Genomic DNA, 12,737 nt, shown 5'->3' on the forward strand with positions numbered 1-12,737 from the left:
GCTGCTCCTCTTCTGCTGGTGGGTCGCAGGCCCGCCTACCTTACAGGAGTGATTGGAAGCTCTGTTCAGCCGTAGGCCACTGGGCCTTTTCTGCCGGTGGTCACCGTTCCGCCTACCTGGCAGGCGCTGGGGGTGGGGGGCAGCTCTGCCCCTCAGCAGGCCGCTGGGCCTGCTCTGTGGATGGTCACAGTTTCCTCTACCTTGCCAGCGCAGGGGGAGGGGGCGGCTCTACCTCTCAGCAGGCAGCTGCTCCTCTTCTGCTGGTGGGTCGCAGGCCCGCCTACCTTACAGGAGTGATTGGAAGCTCTCGTTCCTTTTTTTTTCAATGCTTCAATTTATTCAACCTGTGGTAGGTAATCTTATTTTCCATGAATTCATCCAGCTGGGAAACTATTTCTGGTAGCTCATTGGAATAATAGAAATTTCAAAATTTTATATAACTTGTGCACACTACTCTTATCTTCCTTGTTATTTTTGTTTATTTTAAAGAGATATTAAAAGAGACCCATATCCTGTCTTATTCACTCGTGGGCACCACTTGACATGATGTTTTCTGAGCCTCTTTGGGGATTCCATCATTTGTATGAATTCCCCGAGAATGGACAACTACTGATCTGTTTCCTTTTACTAATTTACGTGGATGCAGAAACTCCACTCTGTGCACAATCGCAGAGATTGTCTGTGAAAAGAAAAAGAAATCTTGTCTATTCTTACTTCATCTTTGAAGGAGTCTGTTCTGTTGTTTAGTGTGCTCTCATACATATCTTTTGTATGCAGAACATCACAACTACACAAGTAGGACTCTGAACTCTGAACAACTTATATTTTTCCTTCCATTCCTTTCTGCATCACATTCTTTCCCTCTCCCTTTCTCTTACCTTCTTTCCTTCTGTTTTTCTTGAAGTTGGAATTCTAGGTTTTCCAAAACAGATGAGAATAACAAAAATAAGCAGGGAAGTACACAATTGTCGAAGTACAACCTCAAGGGATGCAGTAATAAGCATCAATCTAAAGTTAGATTGCATGGAATTATAGGCACATGCAAACCATATGTAAATAAACTTGCGACCTACTTACATATTGATCTTGGAAGTCATAACTAACTTCTTAAATGCTGCTCAATCTATTGTAAAATTTCTCTATCCTCAGCATGAAAGATTATACCTATTAAAAATAATATCAATATTATCATTTCAATTGCTTTAAATATGGAGCCAAAACAAGCACATATGAACTGTTGCTTCATCCGGTCACCCTCATCTATTTTGCTGTGATAATTACACTATTGTAACTAGCTTCATTTTCTTTTAGTCCTAATTCTGAAAAGATCCATGTTACTATGATGAATATGTGTTTTTATGGAGCTGGCTCCATTTCCTCATCCTTAGGATTGGGTGATTGTGTTTCCTCTCTGGATGAATTAGAGAAGTATATTTGAGATTATATTTCATTAGTTTTATTGCTGCTTGTTAAAGTTTTATTATCCTGTCTGTTTTATATTTCAGGCTGGTAACACTTGCCAGCAGTGCTAAGTGACTTGATATATATGAATCATAACTTTGTGACCTAAGAATATGCTGTCTGCAAATATAACGGTGCATTGGAAGTGATATTTTATAATGCTATGAAACATGCGTTCACAGAATAGCTATCCAGAACCAAGCAACTTTATTTCAACATTGCTCTCATCCCAGCTGAAGTATTCAGCTTTTCTCATAAGTAGAATATGCTTTAAATAAGAACTCATTCATTTGAATGATTTTCAATTATTTCATGCAATTGTTATCTGCTATGTAGTTGTAATTCAATAATATCTTTAAAGCAATGGAGCACTCAGGTAAAACCTGAAGCCCCTTCATGTAACTTTGGCTGATGTCTCTACTTATGCAAATAAACAGTTGAGTAGCTGCAATGGGTAGTGCACATCACGGAATTGAAGTAGTACTGGAAACAACACTACTATAGTTACAACCCCTGTTGCTTTGAATTTGGTTCACTGTGGTTTCTTGCTCTGTGAATGTAACTACCTGTGACTTTCATGGTAATTATTAAAATGCATTCAGCTATTATCAGAGAGATAATTCAAATAAACTACCTGAAATTACACTCTTTTTTTGGTATGGGGTAGTACTAGGGATTGAACTCAGGGGCACTTGACCAGTGAGTCACATCCCCAGCCCTACTTTGTATTTTATTTAGGGACAGGGTCTCACTGAGTTGCTTAGCACCTGGCTTTTGCTGAGGTGTGGCTTTGAACACATAATCCTCCTGTCTCAGCCTCCCTAGCTGCTGGGATTACAAGCATGCACCACCACACCTGGCTTGAAATTGTACTCTTTAAAGAGGAGTTTCACTTTTAAAATATTTGCTTTACAGAAAAAAAAAATAGTGTTTTAGTTTTCTTTTTTTTTAAAGAGAGAGAATTTTTTAATATTTATTTTTCAGTTTTCATTGGACACAACATCTTTATTTTATTTTATGTGGTGCTGAAGATGGAACCCAGCGCATGCCAGGAGAGCACATTACTGCTTAAGCCACATCCTTAGCCCCAGTGTTTTAGTTTTCTATGTCAGAGATTATTGGGAACACTTTCAATACTTTATGAATATTTAATGAGGGGTCTCTGTGTCAAAGGATATCTTGGAATTGGTTTTAACACATTGTTATTTGTATTAATTTTTTATGTAATTGAAGTTAGTAAATGGTATAACAATTTCAGGTTAGCTAGAAGTTCAATTACCAATAACAAAATTCCTTGGGATTTTCAGAAAAAAAAAGGAGTGTCTTATGCATTTTTGTAGTGATTTTCTTTTTCTTTTTTTTCTTGAATTCTAACACTTAAAAAAAATTTGATTAACCATGAAATCAAACTTTACCTTACTTATTTTAAGCAAAACAGGACAAAAAAAATATGTGTGTGTGAGCAAAAGGGGTAACATGGCAACTACTCACTACTTCTTGAAACAAGAAGAAATCCCACTCTTGCCTTTGGGGAATGGTTGTGCAGCCAGCCATAGGTTCCTGAGCACCAGTCAAGCCCTGCATCCTTGTACACCAACACCGCCTCCTCCCCCACCCCACCCCACCCCAGGGGTCAGGGAAGCAATGAAGAATTTGGCATCTCCAAGATTAAATGACGGAAGAGGTCTCTATGATTTGAAGTAATATGGAAATTTCTGTTCAGTTTCCCACCAATTCAAAAAACCAGAGGGATATGAAAAGAGAAAGACCTGGAGACACCCCGAGAATTCTAATTATCCTCTGAAGAGCCTGAAATTTGAGAAAACAAAACAAAACATAATAATAGTAAATTGTTTTGAAATTAAACATTCTCTTGGGATGAGAAAAAATAAAATAAAAATTCCCGTGTTTTTTGTTGGTGCATTATAGTTGTACATAATGGTGGGATTTGTTGTTACATATTTGTACATGCATACAATATAACAATATAATTTGTCCAATAATATTCCCCAGTATTTCCCGGTTTCCTCCCATCGTCTCTCCAGGAACAAAGAATGTGTGCAGACTTACCCCTGTCTGAGTCCTTCTCTGCTTTTTTTTCCTGTTTGCTCCTGACCTCTGAAAGAATTCTTTCAGTTCCTGTCACTTTGATGATACTTAGAGCCAATAAATTAAAACAAAAGAATAAGAAAACCTGAAAAAGGGAAGATAAACCATTTATTTTGTTAAAAGAAAAAAAATAGGCATATGAGGAAAGTGAGAAAGGAAGGAAAGATGAAAGCCTCATGGGATGATTGGACTGAGTGGAGCATTTGGTTCAGAGTTGAGAGTATCATAGAGGGAGATTTTTAGAAGCTGACGTTATTTATGTGGGGATATTTAAAATGCTTTTTGTAAAAATATTTTTTTAGTTGTAGATGGATACAGTTCCTTTATTTTACTTATTTATTTTTATGTGGTGCTGAGGATCGAACCCACTGCCTCATAAGTGTGAGGCAAGCACTCTGCCACTGTGCAACAATCCCAGCCCCTGTTGTTTTTTTTTTTTTAAAAGGGCATCTTTGAATAGCTTGTAATTATTTCTGGTTATTATATCGCATTTCTTTAACCACAAGTTGGAGCTGAGCCTGGGTCATGTAGATATGGTAGTTACTTGGGTTGCTCTCTTTCTGAAAGACATCAGGTTGCTGAATGGAGAAAACTCTTGTGGATGTTTTGCTTATCTCCTGGTGGGGAGCTGGCACCTCCCCATCTTTACAGGCAGGTTCAAGAATGGAGATATCATAATGTTCATCTTCTCTGAAGTTCACTCTAATGACTTAGAAGACTCTTGGAAGAGAGGAAAACTTTTGGTGAGTATGGAAAAATGAGCATATAATAAAAGTCTTGGAAGGAGGCTTCACTCAATGCTCTTGAGTTAAGCTTCATTTGCTGAAGATGTTGGAAATTGGTGCCTTTAGGTTCCATTGAAACTTTCATTGAACCTATTTCTTGCTTTATGTTTCACACTGAAAGATGAGACACTTAGCTATTGTGCTTTTCTCAGGAACAGCAACGGGGCAGTGATCTTCTGTTCTCATTGTCACATTGATCCAGTTCTTTTTTTTTTTTTTTCCCCTCAGTGCTGGGGGTTGAACCAGGGCCTTGTGCAAGCAAGGCAAGCACTCTACCAGTTGAGCTATCCGAGCTATATCCCCAGCCCTGATGTTGATCCAGTTTTAATACTACTCTTCATTTTCTTCTAGATGCCAAAAATAATGGAAAATCTAACACTTTCCAACCCAAACTCAGACTTTTTTCCTCTGACCTTCTTTGGCAGTGTTCTCCTGGTCTCCAGTTTGGAACTGAGAAATACACTTTTATTTTCATCTTCACTCTTGCCCAATCCTGCATGAGTGATTGCTTCTTCTTTTAAGATGTTTCTCATACCCGAGTATGGTATGATTTTACTAAAGGTGTTCCTCCAAGTAGAGAAGCCTGCCCCCTTCCTCTGAATCTAATTATTTAAAAGGAAACACAACTCCCCTCAATGTATGCTCTTCAGTATAATGCTGAGTCCTCAGTTTCTATCCCTTATGAGTTTAGCAATTGTTGTTTGTGGGAGCTATTGTGAGATTTATTAAATTGTATTATACCATATCCATTTGTCCCACATGTTTCAGTCTGTAAGCTACAAAAATTGCTTTCTTTCTTCAATGACTGTCTTATCTTTGAGTAACCCTTTGAATTTATACTGAAGTACTGAGTTCTTAGTAAATTCTGATTACTTTTTTGTTTTTTTTTTTTTGGGGGGGTGGTATTGGAGAATGAATCCAGGGGCACTTAACCACTGAGCCACATCCCCAGCCCTGTTTTGTATTTTATGTAGAGACAGGGTCTTGCTAAGTTGTTTAGGGCCTTCCTAAATTCCTGAGGATAGTCTCTAACTTGTACTTCTCTTGCCTCAGCCTCCTGAGCCTCTGGGATTACAGGTATACACCACCACACCCAGCTCTGATTGTTTCTTGATTAAATCAAATAAACAAATTTTTTACTTGTATAATGAGGGGTGAGAGATGAAATTGACAGTTCAATGAAGAATGGGGAGGGAATCCAGTTATATCTCTCAAATTTCTCCTCTGAGCACCTCTTAAAGCAGAGGAAAATGGATGTGTATATTGGTGGCAAGAATGTAGACAGATGTATACAATATGATTTCTCCTATTAAATCCGAAAAATTCTCGGGAATAATTCTTATATTTAAGACATGAGTAATTGTTTTAATATAAAAACAATATTTTAATTTTCATATGAGTTTAATAATTTCTCTTCCCACTCAGTGTTTCTCAACTGTTGCAATGAAATTGAAGTTTCAGGAAGGTTTGCTACCTAATGGTGTTTCTCATCCTTTCAGAAACATCCCAGTTTGAGATTTTTAGGAACTTGCTGATAACAATACCAACTCCAAGCAGAAAATGAAGAGCATGTTGAAGGCTCTTAAACAACAATGGGAAGGAGATCTCTCCATATTTTCCAAAAGGAAATCTGTACCTATTTTCACTAAGACTGTGAGTAGAGTAGCACAGATTTAAGATTGAAAACATTTATTTGACTCATAATAAATCATGTTTTATTTACTTATTATGAATTCAAATGTTTACTTATTATACAATATTAAAGTATATATTCTATTTTAATATTTATTTTTTAGGTGTAGATGGACACAACACAATGCCTTTATTTTTAAGTGGTGCTGAGGTCCCACCCATGCTAGGCGAGCGTTCTACCGCTGAGCCACAATCCCAGCCCAGAGTATATATATTCTTAAAATACAAAATCTAAGTAAAATAAGATTTTTTATTTAGAATTCAGTTTTACTTCTTTAAAAATATTTTTTCTTTTAAGTATACATGACAGTACAGTATATTTTGATAGATTTATACAAACATGGAACATATCTTATTCTAATTAGGATCACAGTCTTGTGGTTTTACATGTTGTGGAGAGTTATTGTGGCATATTCATATATGAACATAGGAAAATAATGTCAGATTCATTCCACTGTACCTCCTAGTCTCATTTCCCTCTTTCCCTTTTTTCCCCTTTGTCTAATCCACTGAACTTCTATCCCTGACCCCTTATTGTGAGTTTGCATCCACATTTCAGAGAGAACATTAAACCTTTGGTTTTTGGGATTCTCTTATTTCACTTAGCATGATACTCTTCAGTAGAATTTAGTTTTTCTTCTAAGGAGAATTCGGTGAACTTAATTTGGAATATAATGTTTCTTAAGCGCTTTTTAAATGAAAAATTTTATCACACATTTAGGGCAAAAACATTAATATCAAAACTTGTGATCACAAGTATACATAATGTAAAATGCTTTAATTTTTTGACATTTAGTGTTCATATAAGTCATGTGTGTTATTAATGTTATGTATAATTGATATTAACATTTTTGTAATATCATTTATTACTTTTGTATTTATTTTTTTTGTTTGTTTTTGTTTTTTCCAGTGCTGAGGTTTGAACTTAGGGCCTCAAGCATGTTGGATAGACAAGTGCTCTATCACTGAGCCACAGCCCCTACGAAATAAAGAGTAGTTATTTTTTGTGGTACTGGAGATTGAACCCACAACTTCACACGTGCTGGACAAGCACTATATCACTGAGATATACCTCCAGCTCATTTTTGTATTTATGTATCTCATTTCAAGTTAGTTTAGTTAGGGCACAATTGCAATTAAAATGAAATATTACTAAAAAGTTAAACAAATTAAGATGAATATAACAAAATTTGTCATTAAAGAATATTACCATTATTGTCCACTTTAAGAAGTCACATATTAATGATCTATGTTATCTTAAATTGTATTAAAATAATTTAAATGTGATTCTCAATCTTATTGTAGACTGGCTCCTGACATTATAGTAAAGCTCTTTACTTTTCTAAAAGTAAAGCTCTTTTTACTATAGTAAAGTTTTCTTTTTCTTATTAACAGATCAAATATCCCAAGGCTTCTTTCAAATTCTATTTAGTACATGGCTCTTGACAAACTTCTTCTGTTTCTACATTTAAAGTTATATAAAAATACATTATATTTTGAATTTCAGCTCTAATAATTATGTTCAAGTAGATAATTATAAGTGGTTCCAATATTTCCAATAATATTTGCACCTTTTTTGATAGAGAGATTGCTCTTGAGAAGATATAAGTGGCTCTCATAATTTCAATTTCTGAAAATTAGACAAAGGTACACTTAGGTATTATTGTGAAACCCCTAGTCCTATTTTTCATACCAAGTGCTTTCAGGCCATAGTCTGTTGAAATTACTTTAATTCACAGGGACTGCTAGTTTTCTCAGGAGCATTTACTGCACATGATCAATGCTTAAGCTATGCTTAGCAACACTGGTGACATTGTGGGCAGTCATAATTGATGGGATTGGGGGGTGGTATTATAGAAATTGTATCTATAATCTAACCATGTGTATCATTGTTTACTCAAAATTTCAAACTTGCATTATTCTATTCATTTGTAGATTACCTTCTTTGAAAAAAAAAAGTAACTTTTTCCAGATGCCTAAATTTCCTTAAATCTAAAATTTTAAATATTGGGGGAATAACAGTTTCATAACATTTCTTATTCTTTGTATGCATCACTTTCTTTGATTTTTTTTCAAACATTTTCTTCTTTGAGACTGGTAAAATCTGTAACATTTTTTTTTTCCCTGAAGATCCACATTGCTTTTCTAAAAGAAAAGTTAAATATATACTTAATTTAACTATATGTGTTAAAAGATATGCATTTAGAATACCTTAGAAATGAAGATAAACACTTAGGTTAAAACAATTCATCCTCCATCAGCCAATCAATAAATACTTAATTGAGCTCCTGTCTAGACTAGAACTGTGGAGATTCCTCAATTGATTTAGGACATAGCCAATTGATCAAATGTTCCGAGAAAACTCCAGGATGGTTGCAAGCATTTGTCTTTTGAGCTCTTCAGAATAGCAACATAAAGCAAACTAAACCAGAAAAGAGTTCTGCTTTTAATCATTATTTTATTTTCAAAGTTACTATTATGCCTAAGAACTGGTATATTGTATATTCATAGTAGCACTGAAATAAGCCTTCATATCTCAGTGCATATCAATTATAAAGCTGAAAGGATGTTAAAAAGAGCTTGAAAGGGCTCTACCTATTTGTTTTTCTCAAAGCCTCCTCTTGTATTAGACTATTTGCAACTTTAGTTGGATATGAATATCAAGTTTTTGACTATATATTGTAAAACTGATATTGTAAAGATTTTAGGTATTTATGGTAAATTGTGTGGTCCGTTTGCCATGGTTAATGTTTTTTTTTTTTTTTTTCTGAATGTGAGTCAGTGGTTCCCAGCCTTGGTTGCATGTAGAACCACTTAGGGAATTTTTAAAACATACGGAACACCTCCCCCAATCCTAGAGATCTTAATTGGATTAATGAGGAGCCCTGGCATCTATACATAATGTAAACTCAAGGTGGTTTTAACACACAATTAGGATTGAGAACCACTGATAAGAATGAGAGGGGTTTTATTTAAATTTTGTGGAGCAATCCCTTCACTGGGAATATTCATTCATCCTGTGTTCAGGTGATATGGTGCATGTCTGAAAAGTCTCTTGCAGGAATTCTAATGCTTGCCAGAGACCCGTGTTCTAAGTTCTTCATGTGCTTGGTTGAGCTGCCCATTCACAGCTTTTTGAAAAAAATAATGCTGGCAGAAGTTTGGTCACAACTGAGCCACAAATTTTAAGTCAGTGTCAGCAAACCATATCTTTACTTCATGATATAATTAACCCTTTGATTTTTTATAAAATTTACAGTTGAGATTAGAAACCTTTGAGGTCAGAGCACAGGACAGATATGTTTCAATGAAGAAAAGAGGAAAATTCAGAGAGCTTAAGACTGCAGTGGAGCCCTTTATCTTTTTAGAGAAGCTGCTGGGCAGGAGAAGAGGAATCTCTGTTGTACTGAGAAGGAATTCTGAGTCTTTTTTTCCACTACCATCTTAAAATTGTATTTAGATTTCCTGTAGGATCACTACATACACTGACAACTTGGTCACTGATTTTGGCCACAATCAATCACTTTTGACCACTGAAATTTGCTAATTGTTTCTACTGATGTCAGGTTAATCTGAACTTTTTCAACAGTAATTCATAATAGGAACACAATTTTAAGAAGTTTTTTTTTTTTTACACATTGGATTTAACACCTGTATACAGGTGATGTTTAATTTTATTTGACAACTTGGCTGAGCCTCGGTGCTCGGTTATTTGGTCAAATATTTTTCTGGACATTTCTGTGAAGGTTTTTATCAGAGGAGATTGAACACTTAAATTGGTGGGATTTGAGTAAAGCAGGTTGTCCTCCATAATGTGGGTGGGCCTTATCTAATCTGCATAAATCCTTAAAAGAACAGACTGACCACAAGCAAGAAGGGATTCTGCTGCAGACTGCTTTTGGACTTGAACTAAAATTATTCCCAGGATCTCTAGACTGCAGGCCAACTATGAAGATTTTGAATTTATCAAACCTCTACAACTGTGTGAGTCTCCTTAAAACTCCTTAAAACCTCAATCTCAGTCTCTCTCTCTATACACGCATAAACATGCACACATGTGTCTCTAATTGTATTGTGTATGTGTGTATGTGTGTGTGTGTGTGTGTGTGTGTGTGTGTGTGTGTATCTGGAGAGCCATGACTAATACAGGTTGCATTATAGATATGAACACTGTGATAAATACTATGGGCTCATTTGTTTTAAACTGCTGTCACTAGACAAGCAACATGAGCATTCCATGGAAATTGTTAGAAATGCAAATCTTTGCAAATCATTCTAGATTCACTAATTCAGAAACTCTGTGGCTATTTCTGGTAATCTTTATACTGTATCCTCCCAGGAATTCCTATTTATCACTAAAGATTAAGAACAGTTTGGGGCTGGGGTTGTAGCTCAGTGGTAGAGCGCTCGCCTAGCACTAGTGTGAGGCCCTTTGTTGGATCCTCAGCACCACATAAAAATAAATAAATAAAATAAAGGTATTGTGTCCAACTATAACTAAAAAATAAAATATTTTTTTTAAAAAAGAACAGTCGTACAAGACAGGTGTGGTGGCACCTGCCTAGAATCCCAGTGACTCAGGAGGCTGAAGCAGGAGGGTCTTGAGTTCATAAGCCAGCCTCAACAAAAGTGAGGCACTAAGCAATCTCTAAATAAAGGATGTGGCTCAGTGCTCGAGTGCCAAAAGAACAGGAGTACAGTTTGAATTTATGTATCTCTCCAAAATTCCTATGTTGGAATTTAAACCCTAAATGATAGTATTGGATACAGGATGCTTTGATGCTTTGATTAGATCATGAGGACTCTATCATCCTGCAAGGAATGAATGCCTTTATATAAGTAAGACCTCAGGGAACTATCTAGCCTTATTTTGATTTTCTCAATTCTGCCATTCAAGGTTGCAGCAACAAGTTACCATCTGGAAGCAGAGAACAAGTCTTCACCAGACAGAATTTGCTAGCAACTTGATCTTGGACTTTGCAGGCTCAAGAATAGTGAGAAATAAATTGCTGTTGTTTGTAAAATTTTTTTATGTGGAATCTTGTTATAATAACATTAATGGGCTGAGACAAATGTCATTGGCTATATAGAATTTGGGGAATTAGTATTAGCTACCAGCAATTTACTTTAACTATATTTTCTAGAGGCAACTCATCTGGATAAGAAGGACTAAATCAGTGGTTCTTACAATTTTCTGCACATTAGATTAACCTGAGAAACCTTGAGAAATTCCAATGCCTCTCCTGTAGCCTATGTCAGTTATGAGTATGTCTAAGATTTTCCCAGGAGATGCTAATATGCAGTAAATGTGGAGAACGAGTGGGACAGATAATGTACATTTTCTGCTAGGCTATATGGCCAAAATGTCCTCTGAGTAACTATAAATTATGAAATAAAACTGGGAAATATTTAAAAATTTTTATGTACATGTATTAACCCATTTAATGACCATAATGACCTGCTAATTATTCTCCTTTTGCAACTGAGGCAATCAAGATGCAAGAATTTTATATAATTTGGCAAAAGTCACAGTGGTAAAATAGGGCCTGGCTTGATCTCAAGTACTCTGCCCCAGAGCTTGTGTTATTATATTATCATGCAATACTGCCTTGCACATATTAGCTGATGTCATTGACTACATGTTTTTGCTGCAACTGGTTCACTGCTGGAGGAAATTTGGCATTTGTGATTATTAATGATTTGATATCAGTGATCTATGCAGACAATAAGAAAATATGGCAAAACCAAAAAGGCGAGGACCTAAGTCAGCACTCCTGAAGTATTTGAACAAAAATAGACTACTGGAAAATATCTCAAAGTAGAAAAAAATCAGAATGAAAAGAAAGTTCTTTTGTGGTAAAGCCAGAACCAAAAAAAAAAAAACCAAAAAACCAAAAACAAAAAAAACAACTGAGCAGGCTTTGGTCTATGACAAGGGACTCTCTACTTGATTCATGTTATTATCCTGGCATTGGCTTAGCTTCCTCATTAATGAAGCTGTGTAGTATCATCAATGATGTATTTGTATGGAGAAAAACACCCACAGTCTTGGAAAGATTCAAATCAATTGCTGCATGCTCTCATTCATGTCAAGTGTAGTGTGTGTTGCAAATAAAAATACTGCATTTGTATTTTATGCTTGTTAAAACTTGAGATAATAAAAAATATAATATTTAGTGAATCATTTAATGTTCACCATGTTAAGCAAGTTTGGAACTTTTTTCTGTATTACCTATCATTTTATACATATTTAATTTGAGGGGTCTGGCCATTGCCATATTTATAGTATCATTTGTAGATCTCTCTATAACAGGTTTTTAATTCAAGTTAATTGAATAAAAATATTAGAATATAATTTTTTGGGGAAAAGAAAAAAGTAAATCAAAGGAATAATTGAAGAACAGCTGCAACTATTTGTAGACTTCAAACATCAATCTGATGAATGCTATGAATTAATGTGATCTTTGTGCTATTTGAGACTTTTTATACAGCAATGATTGTTTGATTTCACAATATGGGTTTGTCTTAAACACAGTTGCTGGATATCAGTGTTGTGGGTGGTAGAAATTTGCTATTTCCCTTCCTGTGAACAGAAACTCACAGATATGGAACTTAAATATCCTATATAGTGTATTGGTCTCAAGCTCAGTGAGAATAATATATATATATATATATATATATATATATATA

Source organism: Marmota marmota, unplaced genomic scaffold (assembly GCF_001458135.2).
Source record: "Marmota marmota marmota unplaced genomic scaffold, marMar, whole genome shotgun sequence".
NCBI classification, from domain to species: domain Eukaryota; kingdom Metazoa; phylum Chordata; class Mammalia; order Rodentia; family Sciuridae; genus Marmota; species Marmota marmota.